This window comes from Mandrillus leucophaeus, unplaced genomic scaffold (genome assembly GCF_000951045.1).
Source record: "Mandrillus leucophaeus isolate KB7577 unplaced genomic scaffold, Mleu.le_1.0 Scaffold856, whole genome shotgun sequence".
In the NCBI taxonomy this organism is placed as follows: Eukaryota; Metazoa; Chordata; class Mammalia; order Primates; family Cercopithecidae; genus Mandrillus; species Mandrillus leucophaeus.
In genome coordinates, this window is record NW_012109319.1 from 1,005,385 (window position 1) to 1,027,136 (window position 21,752).

Sequence of the window (21,752 nt, forward strand, 5' to 3'; positions counted from 1 at the left end):
AGAGAGAGAGAGAGAGTAAAAGAAGAGGAGGAACTTCATTGCTTTCATATTTTATTATTTTTTTTTAGGATCGGTGTCTAGGAAACTTAACCTTTCAAAATAAATACGAGATTGATTGGATGTAATGAGAAAGGAATTAAATTATCCACTACCTGCTAGTACCAGACACATAGTCCTATTTTCTTGGGCCCTCCCCACAACCTGGCTGGAGGTGTAATATCTTTCCCAGAAAGCTGCTTCCAGAAGGGGTCTATATCTTTCCCTCACAGTCAATCAGCACTTGTGAAGGTGCAAATTCTGCTTGGCAGGGGCAGTGCTTCTGGGAACAGTGCCAGAGGCCCCAAGCACCACCCATGCTGTTCAAAAGAAGTGGCAGATAGTAAAATATAAAGCTAAACTACCCCTTCCTCAGGTTTCCAACTCGCTGGCCACCTAACTTCTTCGTATAGAAGGGAGATCTGACTTGTCCTTTCACACGACGCCACTGATACCCCAACAGAACTCATTGTGGAGGTCTCATGAGAAGTCAAATGATAACAGGGTAGATACTGGCTGGGCATTTTCCATGATTTTTCTTATCTTTTATAGATAGGAACATTTTTCTTATTATTTTCTCAACTCTGTAACAAAGCCATTTATAAATGAAAAATGAATGGATTTAACATGTTTTTATATTAATAATGATAATAAGGATTCAGTGGGCTAATGGGAGATCAAATGGCATGAAAGACTGCCCTCATGGCTCCCATTCCCTCCCACTGAGCTGTTAGTGAATCATTAAGACCAGTGTCATTGGTTGTGTACGTTCATCACGTGCATCACTCGCTTTCCCTGAAAGGAGGTTCATTTGTTTTTATTCACTGAATCAACAAATATTTATTGTATGCCTGCTGTGTTTTAGACACTGGGAAAGCTACAGGGAGCAAAACAGAACTGGTGCCTAACCTCATGAAGCTTATAGTCTGTGTGTAAAGAGAGATGTTAAAGAAGTAAAAAATTAATCATTGAATTTAAGCCCACAAATAAGAAAAATGAGGAAATTAAGTACTAGTTACATATTTAAATTGTTATTTACATCTTGAATGTTCAAACAAGTTTTATTAAAAGTTGTCTCATGTTCTGAATGTTTTCGATAAGAAGGGTACAAATTTTCAATGTATAAGAAGTATATCCTGCTAAATAATTTCTATTGTATTTTAACTGTGTATTTAAAAACCTATTTCCTGCCAGGTGCAATGGCTCATGCTGTAATCCCAGCACTTTGGAAGGCTAACGTGGGAGGATTGCTCGAGATCAGCCTGGGCAACATAGTGAGAGCCTGTCTCTACAAAACATACAAAAATCAGCTGGGTGTGGGGGTGCGTGCCTGTAGTCCCAGCTACCAGGGAGGCTGAGGTGTGAGGATTGCTTGAATCCAGAAGGTGGAGGCTGCAGTGAGGTATGATCATGCTACTGCGCTCCAGCCTGGGAGACAGAGTTTTGCTTGAGACCTTGTCTCAAAACAAAATAAAACAAACCATTCCTACTTACTGAATATGTATTATATATGCATCACTCAATCATACTTTATCACATTCAATATCTGCCCCCATTTTTAAAAAGTAGTTATTTACTGATAAAGACACTGAGGATCACAGTGGCTGTAAATTAGAGCTGAGATTAAATTAAGGTGATATTTAGTTCTAAGCTCCTTGCTATTTCCAACATTACTGATGGCCGCTCAACTGCCAAACTCTTAATAAGTGAAAAAAGCAGCTTTCATTATCATTGAAGTGGCCAGCTAGGTGCTCAACAAATAAGTAGCTCTGAACCTGCAATACCAAGTCTCTTCAGGTGTTTCCAGATATAAATGATGGACACACAAGTCTCTACCATCTTTACAGTTAAGAAAAGGCATAGGTAGCAGAATAAGTAGGCTTAGCAGCCTATGGATAAACTCTGAGAGGAGAATTTGTTTTCCTTTACCAAAAGAGAGGGAGAAGGCAGTTGAGAGAAGAGCTTCTGAATAGGAGGAGCTGTATGATTATCCTTCTGTTGTTTTGTTGTGAAAATACGTTGGTACTCTGGTCACTTCGGTCATTTCCTAGGGGAGCTTTTACTCAGTTTTCAAAGAAACATGAAAAACCATAGTGATTTAAAGGGGAGAAGGTTAATACATGGAACCATAGAGTGTGACATTTATTCCTGTCTCTGCAAATTTCTTTATCAAAGAAATAAACTTTGAGATTAATGTTATAATAATAAATCCCAGCTTTCTTAATATTTCTAAAAACAAAGATAACCAATTTGCACCAAAGTACCAAAGTAGAATTAAGGTTATAACTACCATGGTAAGTTACTGCCATTATAAAGCACTGCTGTTCTAAGTTTCTGACTGGATAACATACTATCCTAAAGGGTGATAAAGATGAAATGGCTTATTTTTTCTTCTAACATGGAAAATCGTTCAGCTAATTTTTATTATAAATAGAATATGACAAGAAGTCCAACAAAGAGGTAGGTTTTAAGCATTCCTAAACCCTGTTAGATATAAGCTTGGTGAATCTTTAACACTCCAGAAACTAAGTCTCTATATTACCACACCTACTTAGTTTCTATATTGCCATACCTAAAAATGTAAATATCAGTAATTTCTTTACCTTTGATTTTTTTTATATCCATTAGTAGACCCTTTGACCTCAAGTATAAGAGCATTCTTGGTAGGTTACAAACATAACTACTGGTATTAATAGTTTTCTTCAGATATTAAAAAAACACATTGGAACAGATTAATAAAGGGATACCTTTTATAATTTTTCAGCATGACTCCATATTGTCAAGGTGACTGAAATTCAGTAGTAAACAATAATGTTGCTTGTTATTTGTTATTGTTGTTAATATTATTGCTCCGGTGAAGTAGAACCATGGATCTTCTGATGCACAGTGATCGTACCTTGTTTTATTTCCACATATCACATTTACCCAATTCATCCAGTCATCTGTCTTACTCTTTTCTTATCACCAACATAACAATTTTAGCCTTCATAATGGCTGGAAATTGGCAAACAGCAATGAGGGGCTACTACATATCAAAACCTATCACAACCACCTTTGGTGTATTCTGATTCCTGACTGAGAAACAGAAACAATCATGATCCAGTGTTTCATAAATAATGCATTAATACGAGTAGAGGGCAGAAATCTATTTTCACTTTTTCCTGATACATTTTTCCTCATATTTCATAGTTAGAAAAAAATCAAGAACATTACAAAAAGATGTTTTTGATTTCACAGTGACACCCTAAATTTTTTTTCAGTTTGGTTTTAGTCTATTAATTGATGGTGGATGTAAACATTTTGCCATCAGCAACTGTAGTAAGGAAATGCAATTAAATATACTTTCCATGAAAATTACATTGAATATAAAATTTGAACCATTTTAATATATTATTTTCTAATTTTCAGGAAGACATTGGAGATTAATAATATATGCCCTCTTATTTTTATAAAGCAATTAAAACAAATTTAAATATGAGCAAACCTTTATTTATTTATTTTTGAAACAGTTAAACACATTGTATATCTAGCTCTGAAAAGTATAGCTGAGTTATTGGGTGCTTTTGTAAATGAAGACAAAAAGAAGAAGGAAGATTTGAATTAAGTGTGTATAGCGTTTTATATCCTGATTTTCTTATAAATATTTTGCATGGTCACTAAATATTCTCTGAAGATGTAATTTATAATGGTTACAGGGCATGGCATTTAATGTATGTGTTGTAATTTATTCAGTTCATCTTTTATTATTGAGTTTTGTTATTTTTTCTATTATAAATAAAGCTGTGATGACTATTCTTATACATAAATCTTAGTGTGTATCTCCAAATTTGTTCCATATGATTACTCTCCAGACATGGAATTGCTAGACCAAGGTATGTAGACATTTTTAAGGATCTTGATTCATATCGGCAAAGTACCCTTTCAAAATGCTCTAATTTACATTCTTGTCGGCAGCATTTGAGATCATGTGCTTTACTCAAACAACTCTAGATATTACTATCATTTGCTTCTTATATTTTTAAAAGGGGAAATAAAATTTCATTTTAATTTCTTAGATTGAAAATGAAATTGAACCTTATTGGATATATTGAATGACTATTTATATATTTTTTGTACGTTGTCTGTTCCTGTCTTTATATGTAATCTTAGTGATGGGTTTGTATACTTTTGTAGGAGTTTTTTGTTAGTTAGGATTTTGTCCACTAATCTGCAATGAGTGCTATAATACTTTTCTAATTGTAATTTTCTTTTAATAGTCTTTTTGTTTCAAATGTTTCATTTTTATGTTGTTAAAATATTCTGCTTTTGCCTTAATGGTCTGCCTTCACTTTGATGCCTAAGTTCTTCACCTTGAGATCAAGTCATAGTCATCTATACTTTCTTCTTGGTCTGTTATGATTTCTTTTTTCTTTCTTAAATATTAAGATTGTTCAACTATTTAATTGTAGATGGCTAAACCAGGCTGTTGCTTGTTAGAAGTAAGGGTATAACTTCGTTTTTCCCCAAAAAGTTAAATATATTATTTAATGGCTATATTCTTTTCCAAATGCCTTTATGTGCCATCCTTATTATATGCTATATTCTTATTTTTTGTAGTGTTTTCTGTTTCTTGGAACTCCAGTTGGTTTTATTTTTGTGTCAATGTCACCATTCTTTATTACCTATGGTAACTTTAGAATACATTTTTTAGATCTTATTGAAAGTCTCCTCCTGCAACTCTTTTTTTTTCTACTTGTCTTGAACTTTGACATAACACGCAAGAAAAATTTACTTAAAAATATACTTTTGACATTTTGATTCAAATCCTAGACTTTGGTGTATTTACCCATCATTCTATCTTAGACTGTACTTTCTTGAACTTTTTAAAATTTGTATCCTTATACAGTATTTTCAAATTTTCACACTTCCTTTGCCTCATCAGGTCAGTCAGTCAGAGTAAAAGGAAGACTCAAATCAGAATCACCGTGAGATAGAGACCTGAGAGAATATGCATAATATGTTTCTTCCCCCCCACCCGCCGCATAGCATTTATGACATTCAACATAGAGTTCCCAGACCCACCCTCCACCCCCAACTCGAATTAGGACAAAATTCACTTGGTCCAAGTTGTGTAGATACAGAAAAGATGTGTGTAAACAGATATATCAAAATTTCAAGTGGACAAGGGGATTTATTTTCACAGTTTTTTATATCTGTAGATCTCTTTGCAAGTTTCAGAGGCCATATAAAGCTGTAATACAGCCACCTTTCTGAGCAAACTTGTGTGTAAATACAGTTTATTTCACTTGAAGCCTGTCCCAGTGACTGATGGAAATTGTAGTAAAACTTCCACCTGGGTTGTCAACTACGGGAAACTTTCTTATTTATTTTTATTTGTCACAGCAGGTTAAGCTCACAAAGTCCAGGTGTTACATGGCTTTAAATCTCGACACAGGCACAGGAATAGTCTGTTGAAGGTAGTTTATTTAGGATTCTTAAACATGAAGGGACTTAACAAAATGGATTTTATCCAACTTTGTGGGTCGGGGTGTAAATTCAATGTACAATGACCAGAAATAGAACACAAAAGTAGCACCAACAGAGCAAAATTCTGTGGCATGTTCTATGATAATTCAACATTTTTTTTCTAAACATGATAGGAAAGAAGGGAGTATGGAGACAGAGAAGCAGCAGGTTTTCTGGTAATTTACCTAATTTTTTACAACATAGCTAGAAGTGGTTATACCTCTCAGCAATATTTCTGGTTTTGTGTGGAGTAACACGTTACCGACAGATGAGGTTTTATTTTCTAAATGTTTAAATAGAACATTTTATAGATCTTAATCTTTTATTATTTTATCTTTATTTCATTTTATTTTTTAAACTTCATTCCCAAGGTTCTAATATATGTATTTACTTAGAAAACGCACTGCTTTCACAATTATTTAATTTCATTTTTAAAACTGTTGCTTTCTTTTCAAATGACTTTGCACAAACTAACCTGGTGATTCTTTGATTAACATGATAATTCACTGTGCAGCAACTGAAATTATATAATTTATGTAATGAGCTTGTCATACTGGCTATATTTTCTTTGTTTCCTTCCTAAAGCAGCTGAAAATAAAATTATCTTCCTGCCTTTGCCTACACATCTGGCAGATGTCCATATCGTCCATCCAAATGCTTCTACTTGTGAGTATACAAATAATTTGGATCCAATTAATGCACAAGTAATTAAAGTTGATTTTTGTATGTTATTATAATTTTCCTCACGCTGTGCTTGTGTTTCAATACTTTGGTATTTCATAAGCTGTCAGCTCATGAAACATTCCAGTTATAAGAGACTTTAGTTGACTCTCATAGGATGTATATAAGTGCATGTATCAAATTGACCCATCTGGATAGCACAAAATTCCCAGACAAGCCCGTTTGAACTGAGCCACTTGCGTGGTCTGCTGTAATAGTTTACTCTGTCCTGTTTTACATTTATATTTGACATTTGCTTTCTACTTCCTGTACATCAATACAAGAATTCAGGAATCTTTTTCCAAGTTACCCCTTAGGCTAGGTCTACATTTACCAATCCTTACTCTATCTAACCAAAATTGCAAGGGTTAAAAAGGAGAGTTAAAATTCCTACTTGATTCCACAGCAAAGATAATTAATCATAATGCAGTTATTATTTTTTTCAAAAGTATTTTGGCCCAAAAGCATATTATTTTGCTTCAAATAAGTCATTTGATATTGAGGTTAGAATTGACAGAAAAATCCTATGTAAGGAAACTTTGAAATTCAAGATGTAATTCTGTTTTGTAGTTCTCATCCCAAAAATCTTCAGAAAATTTTAAATAGGGAAAAGCAAGGAGGAATTCAACAGCTCACTAAAAGGCAGAGAGGCAAAGGTCATGAGATAATATCAATTTTATCTAACCAGTTACCACTATAAAAATTCTATAATTGACTACCTGTTTTTTCAAACTATATTTTATTTTTTCATCTTAACCTAGTTACCAGTTCATGACAAAATATGAGACAAATAAATATATGAAATTATGTTTCAAATGAATAAATGAATAAATATTATATTGTATTCTGCAAAATAGTTTTTCTCATCTATACTTTCCTCACCTCTATTTGATAATTAGCAAATTATATTGGAAAATTGGAATAATTAAAGATATCTGTTTTCTTCTGTCACTGCTATTTATTACCTGTGTGGCCTTGAATATATCACTTACTCTTTCTGGTTTTCAGTTTTCTTTTTCTCATAATAGTAATACCTACCTCTCATGTCTCACATGAGTGAGTCATAACATAGATAGGATGAAAGCAATTTATACCTGGAAACCAAAGTATGGCTATAAGATAAATGTCACTTAACCCTTGAGTTAATTGTGTTGTTTTGTTCTTGATATTTTCTATTTTTAATTTTCAATATATACTTTGTAGAATTCCTGAATTTTTGTATTGATGACCAATGTAACTTAATCACATAAGGGAATTCCAGTTATTTTCTGATTGGCAGATACCTAATTTTGTATTTCATGGCCTTTTGGGCTTTGTACCGTTCTTAAAGTGCTTTGTATTATACATAATTTAAAGTAATCGAATTGAAAACTTTAAGTTTGAAAATGTTTTGGATGTTTTACAATACCTTTTTAGTTTGGAAATGTGGCTTATCTGAGTATTTCATAAAAGCCATGCATGCTCCAGACTTTTTCTATCCTTCCCCAAGCCCTACCTTACCCCCACCTCCAATATGTCTCTGGATGGAACAGAAAGTCGCAATGGTCACTCACTTTGTTAAATCATCTGTCATTTCCTTGGCAAGTTAATTTGGCTAATGCATACAACGAATTGAAGTGAAGGCAGTTTCTTCTCTTTGAAGCCCCAGGCATTTTGTTTCCAAATAAACTAACTGAATTAGTGAGTCCCCATGTAATTTATGATTTTTCATTTACTTGACTTATTTCCATGATGATTGGAGATTAGTCCATTTTAAAGAAGACAAGAGAAATTGGGTTTAAGAAACATTAAAACTGACCAAAAAAGCATACCAAGATCAAGTGGTTCAAAGTTATGGTGACAGATGGTCCTTAATTCATGCCTCACGCAAGAAAGAGAAAAATACATTTTGTTTTGTTTTTGCTAAAACCTGTGCTTGAAGACTCTTTATTTTTATTTTATGCTTATAGGGATTAAAATGTGAGTTTTATATAAATTCTAAACTCACAACCAAACCCTTGGTTATATGGAGTTTATAGTTTAAAATGTGAAAATCTCTGTTTATAGTTGGAGTTGTGCCTGCTGGGGGATTAAGGTCTGAAGGCCATAGTGATGTCACTGGATTAGAGTTAGGAAGATACATTTTGGTAGGACTAAACCCAATGCCAAATTCATGACTCCAAAATTTATGATTGAACTCTAGACTGCCTACAACTTCATGACTCCCAAATTTATGATTGAACTCACGACTTTTCAGCTTACAGATTTAAGTGCATGCACAAATAAATAAAGATTATTGAACCTCAAAGTAAGTTCAGGGAAAATCAATGTGCAGTTAGTACTTAAAACAGTGATCTAGGAGTAGCCAATGTGATGATTGTGTCTTGGCTGTGTGTGGGTGAGGAGACTATACCACTTTAGATACCATTTAAAATGTTAATGTTGATAAAAATTATACAAGAGTAGGCACATTTTATGCTATTGGTCTTCTGATCTTTTTGACATTTTGTTAGAATTTATTTTCTTAATTTTGGTCTCTTTTCATCTGTCTCAAGGGATAGCGGTAAGACTACTCCCTTGGAAAAAACATTCCAAAATCAAATTAAGATATTCCTTGACCTTTACTCAAGAATTATGGTTTTTTTATTTTTTTAAATTAAAATTCCAAGTCAAATTCTGGTATAATGCCAAATCCTGGATGAAGAGGTCAGCCACCCAAATGTTTTATCTATGTAATAACAAATAGCTCTAGACTGGCCTTCAAGGCTCTTTGCCACCTTCACCCAGCTTACACATTTCTTTATAGTCCCAATAATAATCCCATAGCTCAGCAAATCTGAAAGGTTTCTTCTCCCGTCTCCTTGATTCCTTAGTTCTATTTCCTTTGCACCAGACTACCTTCATTTATTGCTGCCCACCAACACAGATGACTTCTGCCTTCATTCTCTGACCTGATGTATAACATTCTTGAGGTATATGTTACATGCCTCCTTCCATAATGATGGTGTGTTTATCATAGACCTTTCCTAGAGAGCACGAGCCACTATGCCTTTTAAAATCTTGTATTACACCCTATATTTAGCATATAGAATATTTTCAATAAGTATTTATAAAAATATTACATGTAACAAATGATCCACAAAGTGTTGGTTGATTGGCCTATTGTTTTATCTGTTTATTTCTTCTGGGAATAACAATTTCAGGTTTTATCCATTCCTTTTTTAGTGCATCTTTAAAATATTAACAGGCAAATTCATATCTATATTTAAAGTATATAATATAAACAAATACTGTATTTGGCAAATTTTAAAATTGAGGTATCAATAGAAAAAGAAATCAATGTTTTTAATTTAATAAAGTTCAAGATATAATTATTATTGTGTTACCACTACAATTTTATAAATGTCTTAGTCTGTTGTGGCCGTTATAACAAAATGCCATAAACTAGCTGGTTTACAAACAAAAATTTATTTCTCAAATAAATAACAAAGAGATTTAGTTCTGGAGGCTGGGAAGTCCAAAATGAAGATGGTTGCAGATTCAGTGTCTGCTGAGGGCCCACTTTATGGTTCATAGAGAGTGTCTTCTTGCTGTGTTCTCGCATGGTGGAAAGGGTGGCGGCTCTCTCTAGGGAATGAGGACTCTCTCTCTCCTTTTATAAGGGCGCTAATATCATTGCAGGTGATCTAATTACCTCCCAAAGGCTCTACTTTCTAATACCATCACCTTGGGGGTTGGGATTTCAATATATGAATTTTGAGGAAACCAGAACGCTCAAGACCATTGCAATAAGCCAGGGAACAAGTTACAAATCTGTAAAATGAGAAAGAAAATGGTTGCTACATCCTTTAGTCACTTCCAAAGTCATCACAATTAAAAAATGTAGAGATGATCAAAGAAACTGTGTGTGTCCACTACTGCATAAAAGTGCAGTATGAAGGTATTTATTTTAGGATGGGCTTTTTGTGTTCAAAAATTTTATTTCTAATATGCGTTAGAATAGTTTTTACATTTTATTTTCTCAGCTGAACCTAATTTGTCTCAATCCACAAATATTATGTCCCCAAATGGATCATCTATCTTCCAAAAATCTGTTTTCCACTTTCAATACTCCTCCCTCTGTTGCAGCACCTGACCAAAAGCAGGATGTGTTGGACCTTACCCAACTGATTAGAAGTGACATTACAGCAAACTCCACACAACGAGGAGCCTTCCACTTATTCTGTACATGACATCTCTCATCTCTAGGCAAGCCTATTTTCCTTTTGAGGGTCTCTGTTCCCTGAGGACTTTCTCAAGCCGAACATTTCAGTTTAATTTTAATTAACAGAGAGATCACGAGTGTCTCATTTTCTGAGTCATGCGTGTTCATCACCAGTTAGTCGTTTTGCCTGGGAGTGGAGAGGGACTACAGACTTAAAAATATTTATTTCTTTTAGCTGCATATCCTTGGGCAAGTTATTTAATCTCTTGGTAGCTCAGCTTTCTTGCTCTCATTTGTCGTAAGTGGCGAGTAGTACAATTGTCACGAGAATTAAATAAATGAATACATGTAAGGTGCTTAGAATTCTGCTGAGTGTTTGACAAGTGCTTAATTAGCTTTAGCAATTCTTAAAAATGATTAGCTTGCTCAAAGATATCTTGGTGAGATGTAGCCCTTCATTGTAATCATCCTCACAGGCCAAATAAGAATCCAAGCGTCCACACTTAAGAAGTAAATGGGGAACAAGAAAAAAACATTAACAGTCAGCCAAGATTTACATCTCTTCTTTATTTTTGAGTCAACAAATCTGCTAAATCTCATACTCTGTTTTGGAATGAAAATGGATGCTCATTTCATAATTTAAAATTTTAATATAAAATCATGGTTTAATAGTTATTTTTCCAGAGGTGGGTTATTTTTCCAGAGTTGGGAGACCAGTAAGCTAAGTATAGTGAGGGATGTTTCATTATGTTCTTCCACAGGTAATAAAGCATGGAAACTTCTAAGATATATTTTATTAAATTTTCTTTTATCTAAACTATTTGTGTAGCAGTAGTTTAAATATTGTGTCTATCTCTCGGCATTATAAGATGAATCTTCAAACTTTCAACCATAGTGTGTTTATTATAGACAAAGCTCAAGTTTGCAGGACTATGCTCCTTGGACCATTTACCTCACAGTTTCCATTGCATCCATTCATTTATTCCAGTGACTGTCACAAACCAGCCATTTTGATGGAACATTGTAAGCTAATGTGTCCTTTGTAATGTCTACCTTGGAGTGATTTTATCGCTGAGTGATTTGGTTCAAGAGTCTCTTGCAAAGGATACTTTGCCTACAGTTTTATTTTAATTTTTTTTAGGTGCATCCACTTACATTTTTAATAAAGCCATTACTGCTCTTACCACTTTATTTTCAGATTCACATTCCATGATAACTAATGACAGGTCATCACTTAAGTCCCTTGGAGAGAGATAAATCTAATTCTTTAATGTATAATTACTGGCACTCCCTCTCTTTAACCTTACTTTAACTTCATCTTTCCCTTTCTTTTCCTTTTTCACCATCTTCTTCCTCCTCTGCCCCTTATTTTTTCTGTAATTGTATCTTTGTTTTTATTTGTGGTTTGTTTAAACATCTATGTTCCTAACACAATGTAGTATATTTTATTTTTACTTTCTTATTTAATTCTTGTATTTTAATCCTACTTTACGGCCATGCTATCTTTTCAGATGCCACTTGCAAAAGATCTGATTATATATTATTAATGTCATACAGAGCTATGTTTTAGACACCATCTCTTTTTTATACATTTAAAAGTAGTAATATTTTCAGCAAATATGTTCTCTGATAAATCATTACTTGCTAATTACTTCAGTTTATAACTGTCTTGGAGTTCATTTTCACCATATTATTACAGATGAAACTTTGGTATCATAAAGTTGTATAGCATATTATGTTTGGGTAGGACTTGAGACAGACCCATTATTTTTCCAACAGAACATTTATTCTAGGTTCTTAGTTGAATTTTAGGTTCCATTTTAAGGGCTACTATATATATCCCAAGGAATTGATTAGGTTCAATGGATTCTTCTTTTATTCCTACATTTAAAGTTACTAAATGTATAGGACATCAATTGGAGAGAGAATCTAGAGTCTTCCATTCCAAGTTCACCTTTTGCAATATGTTACTGGGGATTATCATGTCATTTGAAGATTCTCAGGTTGTCAGCATCAATTCATTTACCATGAGTCCGTGTTTCTCAATTTGTGGAGGTACCGCTCTTAGGAAACATTCCTTAAAATTACTGGGAGCTTGACTGACATTTAAAGGATAAGAATGTAGGATACTAAAAGTCCTGTAATACATGGGCCAATCACACAAGTGATGAATTATTTGGAACGAAATGCCAATAGAGTCTTCATTAAATACTGAGAAGGCTTGATTCAATGTTGCTGGGGTATAGATGTATAAAAGTCCTGAAAAAGGACTGTGTATTTGTTGCTGATTTATTGAACATATTGGTTTTGGGAGAAACAACCAGAAACCAATTTTATTTTATTTTTCTTCCACTGCTCCTTCAAATCAGTTCCACAACTTATTTTTCCCCATACCCGAGATAACTCTTAGGCTTGATTCCTTAACTTCTAGATACTTTCTGAAAATAAAAACACTAGCCCAGTTAAGGGAAATATCAATATCCCAAATTCTTATCAAATTTAAATTTCTCCTTTCCAGCAGCTAGGTTTGACTCAGCTGAGAAGACTGCAGTGGGTAAAGAAGAAGTGATTGATTTCTTTTCTTTTTCACCCACTCACTAGCTGCCTTGTGCAGATGTGAACAGGCATAGGTGCCCCGTGCTGGTAGAGAATATCCAGAACTGGTATTTCCTCTGGGAATATGACTGTGGCTCTCTTTATGCTTAACATCTCTTCTCTGGCCAGCTATTTAAGAGACTCCATTCTGCCTCTTGGTTTCCTGTGACTCATCCACTTATTAGATCATATTGGTCTTCCAAAATGATTTTATTGGGTAGCATAACTCTTAATGCATGTCACACTAGTTTATTGCTACAGGATCCACACCTAGTCCATAAATATCCATGGTCCGTTGCAGTTTGAAAGCTGTTACTCCCCAGTGCGATCCTTTTCTGGCGCTGCTGACATCGGCCAGGATCTCACCTATGCACTTCTCTTCTTCTATTCTAGCGAAGACCAGAGTGATTGTCTCAAAGCCCTCTCTCTCACCTGACTTCCCTTCTGGGAAACTTAACAATATTGGCACTCTTATTCAAGCACCCTGTGGTCAATGCCAACTTTAGGGATGGTATGTGGAGAAACAGTAGTGGCATTTAATTACAGGATAGAGTATGTATGATCTGGTTTTAGGGCTCCTAGCCCAGAGTTGAAGGGCAAGTTTCATTCCCAGGGAAAATATACAAAAAAGGAAAAAGGGCTTCCGTTGACACACGGTTCTCTCTCTCTCTCTCTCTCTCTCTCCCCCTCCCTCCCTCCTTTTTTGGAGAAGGAGTCTTGATCTCTCACCCAGGCTGGAGTGCAATGGTGCAATCTCGGCTCACTGAAACCTCCACCTCCCGGGTTCAAGTGGTTCTCATGCCTCAGCCTCCTGTGTAGCTGAGATTATAGCTGTCCACCGCCACGACAGGCTAACTTCTTGAATTTTTAGTAAAGACAGGGTTTCACCAAGTTGTCCGGGCTGGTCTCGAACTCCTGACCTCAGGGGATCCACCCACCTCGGCCTCTCAAAGTGTTGGGATTACAGGTGGGAGTCATCACACCCGGCCTGGCGCTCTCTTTTTATAGATCAGATAGATGACTAAGGGTTGGAGGCTCTAGGTTGAGTCAAGAGAGCCACTTCTCAACATCTGTGCTATTTTCTGTCTTGTTAGGCCTGCAGAATTGCACTCAAGACTCTCATTTGAGTTAAACTCTAGGATCTAGGTGCAAGAGACCAGATGTAAATGTCAGCACAAGCCATGAGATACAGAATTTCTTCATCAACAATAAACAGAATGGAACACCAGGTGCTTATGCTGTTTCTTCATGAAACTTAGGCAAATAGGCAGTTGGGAGTAGGGATTCCCAATATTCATAAACCTCAAAAGGTAAAACAGTGTGGTACTTCTGCATGAAATCATAAAACCTAATAGAAACTCCACAAAGAAAAATATATACAGGAATCTAGCATACGATAAAGATGTCATCACAAACAAGTAAGTAAAAATGAAACTTTTAATTTTTATATGGCTAAAATGATCAGTGTCAATTTTTTCATGACTACTGGATTTTTTATAGTTAGAAAAATCTTTCCCAATCTGAAGTTATAAAAAAACTAACCCAGGGGTTTCTGTCTCATGTTCATCGAAAAAAAATAAACTTATTACTGGTGTTAGTACAATCAGCTAGCGTCTGGAGTAAATTAGCATTGCACATCTTACACCAGAATAAATCCCAAATTGATTAAAGGTTGAATTTAAAAAATAAGACCATGTAAGTACAAGAAAATATCATTGAATTGTTTTATGTCCTTGGAATGAGGAAGACCTTTCTTAATAAAATACAAAATCAAGAAGTCACTAAAGATGAGAAGGATAGTTTTGACTATATAAAAATCAAGAAATTCTGCATGGAAAAAGATACTAAAGCAAATTCCAAAGATAAATGCAAAATTGGCGGCGGTGGTAGAGGGGTGATTGTAACTCATGTCACCAACAAAGGCTAATTCCCAAATATATAAATAACTTTTAGTAATTGAGATAAACTAACAACCTCCCCCAAAACAGTTAAGACCATCCACAGATAACTACATAAATAACTCACAAACATAACAAAAGAAGCAACACCTTAACGGTATTGTGAGAAATGCGAATGTTACCTAAACAGAGGTACGATATATTGCATATTTTATTAGCAAAAACCCAGAGGTTGACATATTCTTCTGGCAAAACTGTGGGGAAACCAGTATCCTCATGCATTGTTTTTAGGATTCCAAAATGGAACAACTCCAGAGGAAGGAAACTTGATGCTATATACCTAAATGCATTTAACTTTTCTTAGTAATTCCACTACTGGAACAGAATCCTACAGATGCACATGGGTATTTAAGAAGTAACATATATTAAATATTATTAATTGCAAGATTGTTTATAGCACTAAGAAGTTGGAAACTGCTTAAGTATCCAACAATAGGCACTGGTGCCAGGGATTCTGGTGTATCCACACTACACAGTCTTAGGGAGCAATAAAAAACAAAGATCATTTGGTACTAAAATAGTTAGGTCTCTAACATTTTTTGTTAAGTGATTAAAGAAAGCAATAGTACAATATTTATAGTAAGCTATCTTTTGTGTAAGAAAGGAGAAGATTGCATATATACATTTGCTTATATATTTATAAAGTATTAAAAGAATACACAAAAAACTAGTAAATCTGCTTATATACAAGGGAGCAGATGGGGACAGATGCAGAAGGCTTGTCTCTGTGTATATTTATATTGTTCTGATTTTTGAGCCATGTGAGCACACCTCTTCAAAAACAAAGTAACATACATGTGTATATGTATATACAAAGTATACATAATTTTAAAATTCTAGATTCAGAATGTCTTTCTGGAACTCTGAATACATTTATGAATAAATTCCTCTATTTCCTTCTAGAATCTGGTTGATAAAAGTCTAATGCAGTCTGATTCTTGATTCTTATTTCTTAGTAGGCAATTCTCTCTTTTTCTCATTCTCTATCTCTCCCTCTCTCCTTTCCCTTCCCATTCTCTCTTTTTGGAGGCTTGTCTAATTTTTTCCTTTTTTTAATTATGAAATTTCATCAGGATGAATGTGCTCAGCATTTTGAGTTTTCTCTCAATCTAAATATGAGTGAAAGTTTTTTAAGTTTGGGGTGTTTTTTTTTTTTTTTTTTTTTTACTCCTAATTAATTGATTTTTTTTTTTTCTCTTTACATTCTGGACGATTCCCATGCCTTTATCACCTATTTCACCAAAACATGATTCTTATATGTAAATACAGCTTAAGTATGTGAATGATTCCCAAACAGACTGTACATTGCTAGGAGAAAAAATTAAGAGATCTAAACAAAAGAGGTTGTATTCACATTATGGAATTTATAGCCAAGATATATGTTCTTTTAAACTTCACACTCCCTACTATTTATCATCTCCTCCCCAAAAACCCAAAGATCTCTTTCATTAAAAGGCAATAAAAATGTAGGGAAAGCACCTAAAAATAGCTCTCATGTTTCTTTTGACTGACTTTCCCAAAGATGTATAAACTAAGAACAATATAAGACAAATGTTTTCTACTGAAACTTCACATACAAAAATCCTGCACATTTATCACAAATACGGGAAAAATCTCTAAGTGGGAATGGATATAAGCAAAGTCAGTTAAGAATTAACTACCATACAACTCCTTTTCTAGCATTTTGGAAGAAATATAGGAAATATTTTATCTAATATTCTATATAATTATAATAAATTTTGAAATATTCCAACATATTCAAAAAATTAACAGAATCGATTTCAGATTTGAAGCCAGAAGAAAAGTGAGCAAATGGCAGTGATTTGGCAGTTCCTACTCTTAACACTGAACTGCCTTTGTGCTAGTTTTGGTTAAGTCTATTAAGCTTATTAAATGTAACGCTGATTGTTTTCTTTTAATAGATGTGTTAAGAGGCTTCGAGTTTTTACTATAATAGTATCTTCCTTTTAACTTTGGGGTTATATTAGGTTCTTTCAGGTTGACCTGATGCTCCATAAGTGAACACATCATTGAATAGCCAATCCATTCATTTTGTATATGTTGTTATTTAATTGACTACACAATGCAGTACAGTGCACTCCCTTGACTAATGCATGTACTTTCTCCCTTCCTGGATTATGAAGAAGTTCACAGTCATGCATTTTCACTGAAGGGGACCTAACTTCAGATTTGCTTTCTCTGTTTGGTTGGACGGAAGCTTTCTCAGTACACAGTAGCACTCATCTGTATTTATTAACTGTTTTCTTTATCAGAGTCTGTGAGGGGAAATGTATTTGTTATATTCTGAGATTTGATTATATCTCTGAGGCTACTTTTTCATACTCATAATTGTTGAAACTTATTTTGTGCCTTGGAAAGTGAAGAATGTTATTGAATCAAATATGTTCTCTCTCTTTTTGTAACCCTAAAGTTTACGTCGTCACACTGTAGCATAATTTTTTCTCTCTGAATCACAAAGTTATTTTCTACCCACTCTACCCCACCTGTCCTATCCAGATCCCTGCAACTTACTATGAGTAAACTGATGCCATACATTTTCTCACCGTGTCCTCTGTCTAGAACTCTGTCTCTCTTCTCCATTCATGTGTCCTACCGTCCTGCAAAGCGTAGTTCAATCTCCCTCTGAACCTATAAAGCCTCTCTCAATCTCCTGTCTTTCCTTATAATAATAATCATAATAATATGGCCATTTATTAAGTACTGCTATCATCAGAACTTGTAAAACTTTTCTACTAAGGTATCCCTTTCATCATTGAAGAATGGGTGCTATTTCAAGGGTGAGTAGGAGTGAGGAGGTGTCTTACATGTTTTTTAAAAATTGCATATATGTTTTAAAGCAATGTTTTACATGTATTCCCATTAGAGTTAAATCTGGGGGTGGGTCATTCAGGCGCCTGTCTGGGAAACACAGCTACAAAGCATTTTAAGCATCTATAGAGGGAATCAGAAATATAGCACTAGATATCTCAGGTTTTCACATGTAACTCCTTCTATGATGAGTGAGATGTGAATTAGTACCACTTCTCCTGAAGAATGGGGCCTTGATTCAAAAAAGAAAAGAAAAAAGAAATGACAGACGAAGAAAGGAAGAAAGGAGAGAAGGAAGTAAGGAAAGAAGGGTTGGCTATTTTCAGTGGCCCCAATCTCTTACAAGGAGCATTTTCTGATACACAGTTTCCCCAGTGCAACTGCAGGGCTCTCATCAACCCTGAGATCTGACAACTGCCTGAAGTGGGCAGACACAGGACGTTGAAATTAGGAAAATACGTAACACATAGAATAGTGCTTCTTTACCCGAAAAAAAAAGTAATTTTAAAAATCTATATTGAATATCTCCCAATTATATACCACTCAAGAAAGTTAGTATAGGAGCTCACAAATGAAGGTGAAAAAAAGAGTCATAAAAAGGTAGAAAACTTTCTTGCTAACACAAAGTGAGAAGAACATCTCATTTAAAACAATGCTTTATGGCAGGGCATGGTGGCTCACACCTGTAATCCCAGAACTTCGGGAGGCCGAGGCAGGTGGACCATTTGAAGTCAAGAGTTCTAGAGCAGCCTGGCCAACATGATGAAACCTCATCTCTACTAAAAATACAAAAAGTTAGCTGGGTATGGTGGTGCACGCTTGTAATCCCAGCTACTCAGGAGGCTGAGGCAGGAGAATCGCTTGAACTCAGAAGGCGAAGTTTGCAGCGAGCCAAGATCGTGCCACTGCACTCAAGCCTGGGTAACAGAGTGAGACTCTGTCTCCAAAACAAACAAACAAAATACAATGTTTTGTGTCATAGTTGCATAATTTACCTCTAGGTATAATAAGTTTTAGCTCTGACAATATCCAATTATGAATAAGAAAATAATGAATAGACTATTCCAAGTAAATTAGAACGTTATGATCAATGTAAGGGATACAGCGCTTGTTTGCAATATAAAGTATATGAGTTTTACCAATAGAAAATTACTTTCTTTACTTTCTCCCTAAATGAATATTGAAAAATTTTAAGAAAGGAATTTGTGGTGTCCAAATAACGCAGGTTTCGCTATATTCCCTATAGAGTAACTAATACATAGTTAGAGGTGCAAAGGCTTTATCAGGAAGGCACTAAAAAATGTACATACCAATTTCTCATGTAGTCCTCACAAAGCTTCTCTAAAGGAAGTGTATTTAAAATCCTTCAATCAATTCTTCTCCTGCTTAGGTTAAAGTTTAAAATCCTTATTGTTGTTTATCAGGTTCTCTATAATCCAGTGTCTGTCAAAATCACTGATCTCAGACAGGTTTTACTTTTTGGTTTACTTTTTGTTTTCATTCCCATATCTCCTTTTCAGAATACTTATCTCAATTTGAATTCTTTGCTCTTTGTTGAATAAGACCCGAGACCATAACCGTCATAATCACCATTGTATTCCTAGAGCCTAGCCTGAAGAAACTCAATAATTTTCTGAAATGTACCTATTTTAAGGATGAGGTACTTGGAGTTTGTGGTTTAAGTGACTTACTCAAGGTTGCACAGTAAATAAGTATTGTCAGGGTCCATCTCTTTCTGACTCCATGGACACAGGACTTCATTACCACACTATGCAGATTTAGGATTGCCATACCCTTATCGTCTGCTCAGCTTAGAGTCCATCTCGTTTGCTACCTTGTAGTAATTTCCACATAGTTTCTGTCATGCTATGCTATTCGGTATTTTTCTACAATCCTTTTTCCCTACCAGAATGTTGCTTCCTTTCCTTGAAGAGATAAGTCATGTTTGTCGTTATTGTTTTATTTGTTTCTAGTTCATAGATTGCTGAAATGGGTGCCTCGGACATTTTAGTTACTCAGCAAATATTTTACTGAATGATGTATATGAAGGAACAACCTACCGGGCAGGGAGGCAAGCCTATGAATTTAGAGGATGGAAATAATTCTTTTAATTAGTCATAAACCATAAGCATATATTAGGATTATGGAAAACTCTTTACTCTGCCTCATGGAAAAGATCGAATATCAATAGCAATAAGAGAGGTTTAATCTATTTACTTGAAGAAAAAGGCCAAGGAAGATTCTCCCCTTCCAGTGAGAAAGGGAGAGCACTCACTATAAGCACTTTGAAAAATAGCGAAGTAGGAATTGTATCTGTTTCATCCTTTCATGTTCCTTTTCAACACCTCTTTTCACTCCTTTCGTTTATCCTGTAGAAATACCTATGTCTCATTTCTACAGAAATTCTGCAGTAAGAAGTGTTCGCTAGTAATAGTTTAAGAACATATCGAACTAGGCACAACACATGTTAGGACTGTGTGAATTTTCAAAGGAACTTGCAGTTTCCAAAGGACTATATCTTGTAATTAGGAAGATATATTTGTAAGGCCTCTAGGGCCAAAATTGTTTCTCATTCTTGATTTCCATCACAGAACATAGCAGAAGACCTTGCATACAGCAAATGACCATTGCACACTGAGCTGCAGAAGGCATTCCACATTCATCCATCCTCTTCCTCTCACCCCATCTCCTCTTCACCTAGGAGAATGAGGTCTGATTGGACTTTTAGAAACATCATTTGGACAGCCATGACTTGCTTTAAATAGGAAAATAGAAGTAGAGATTAGAAACAATGCTAAATGAGAGTATTTTCTCTCACTTTCATTACCTTTTCCTCTTTTTTCAACTCATGCTGTGACTGAAAAATGGAGCCGGGGGAGTGCTGTGCTAGGTGCCTGCTAAGAAGGCCAAGAGGGAAACAAGGTGAAGCTGATGAAAAGGCTGGGCTAGTGGGAAAGAGAGGTCCTAGGGTCCATGCATGCTCTAGGCCAATCAATGCCAAGGCGAGTGATCAGCAGCCAGTGTGGGTAAAGCCTTGGCTAGTGACTAAGGGTAGCTGCATAAACACAGACAGGCATTCGCAAAACAACCACCACCACCACCACAAACCAACCCTGGGACCCCACAGGAATGGCTGTAGTTAGTATCAATCCTTGCTTGATGGGGATGGGTAGATCCTGGTCCCAGCCCTGTTTTCTCTTTTTTCTTTTTTTTTTTTTTTCTTTTTTCTTTTTTGAGACGAAGTCTCGCTCTGTAGCCCAGGCTGGAGTGCAGTGGCGCAATCTTGGCTCACTGCAAGCTCCGCCTCCTGGGTTCACGCCATTCTCCTGCCTCAGCCTCCCCAGCAGCTGGGATTACAGGCGCCCACCGCAGCGCCCGGCTAGTTTTTTGTATTTTTTTAGCAGAGACAGGGTTTCACAGTGTTAGCCAGGATGGTCTCGATCTCCTGACCTCATGATCTGCCCGCCTCAGAATTATTAAAGGAATTTTTCGACTGACTAATGGTAGATAGTATTTTTGGTTAAAAATTTGAAAGTCTAATATTAATTTGCTTTTCATTCCTTTGTAAATACCTGAATTTTTTTCTGTGGAAGTTGTTATTTTTCTCTTTTTACCTCAATATTATTAAATTTCACAATGATGTGTCTTAGTGTGAGTCTTTACTCACTGAACAAAACACTAGGTAGGTCTTTCAACATGGAGACTGGGTTTTTTTGTTTGTTTTGGGAGATGTTCTTGTGATTGAACCTCCATTTTCTCTTTCTAGAGCTCTTATTTGTTATATGTTGGACTTCTAGTTTTGACACTAAATCTCCCATCTTTTATCTTCTGTTTTCTTCTCTTTGTATTTTGTTCTTTTAAGGAGGTTTTCTTAACATTAGCTTTTAAACTTCCATTGAATTTTAACTTTACCTTTTTAATAGCAA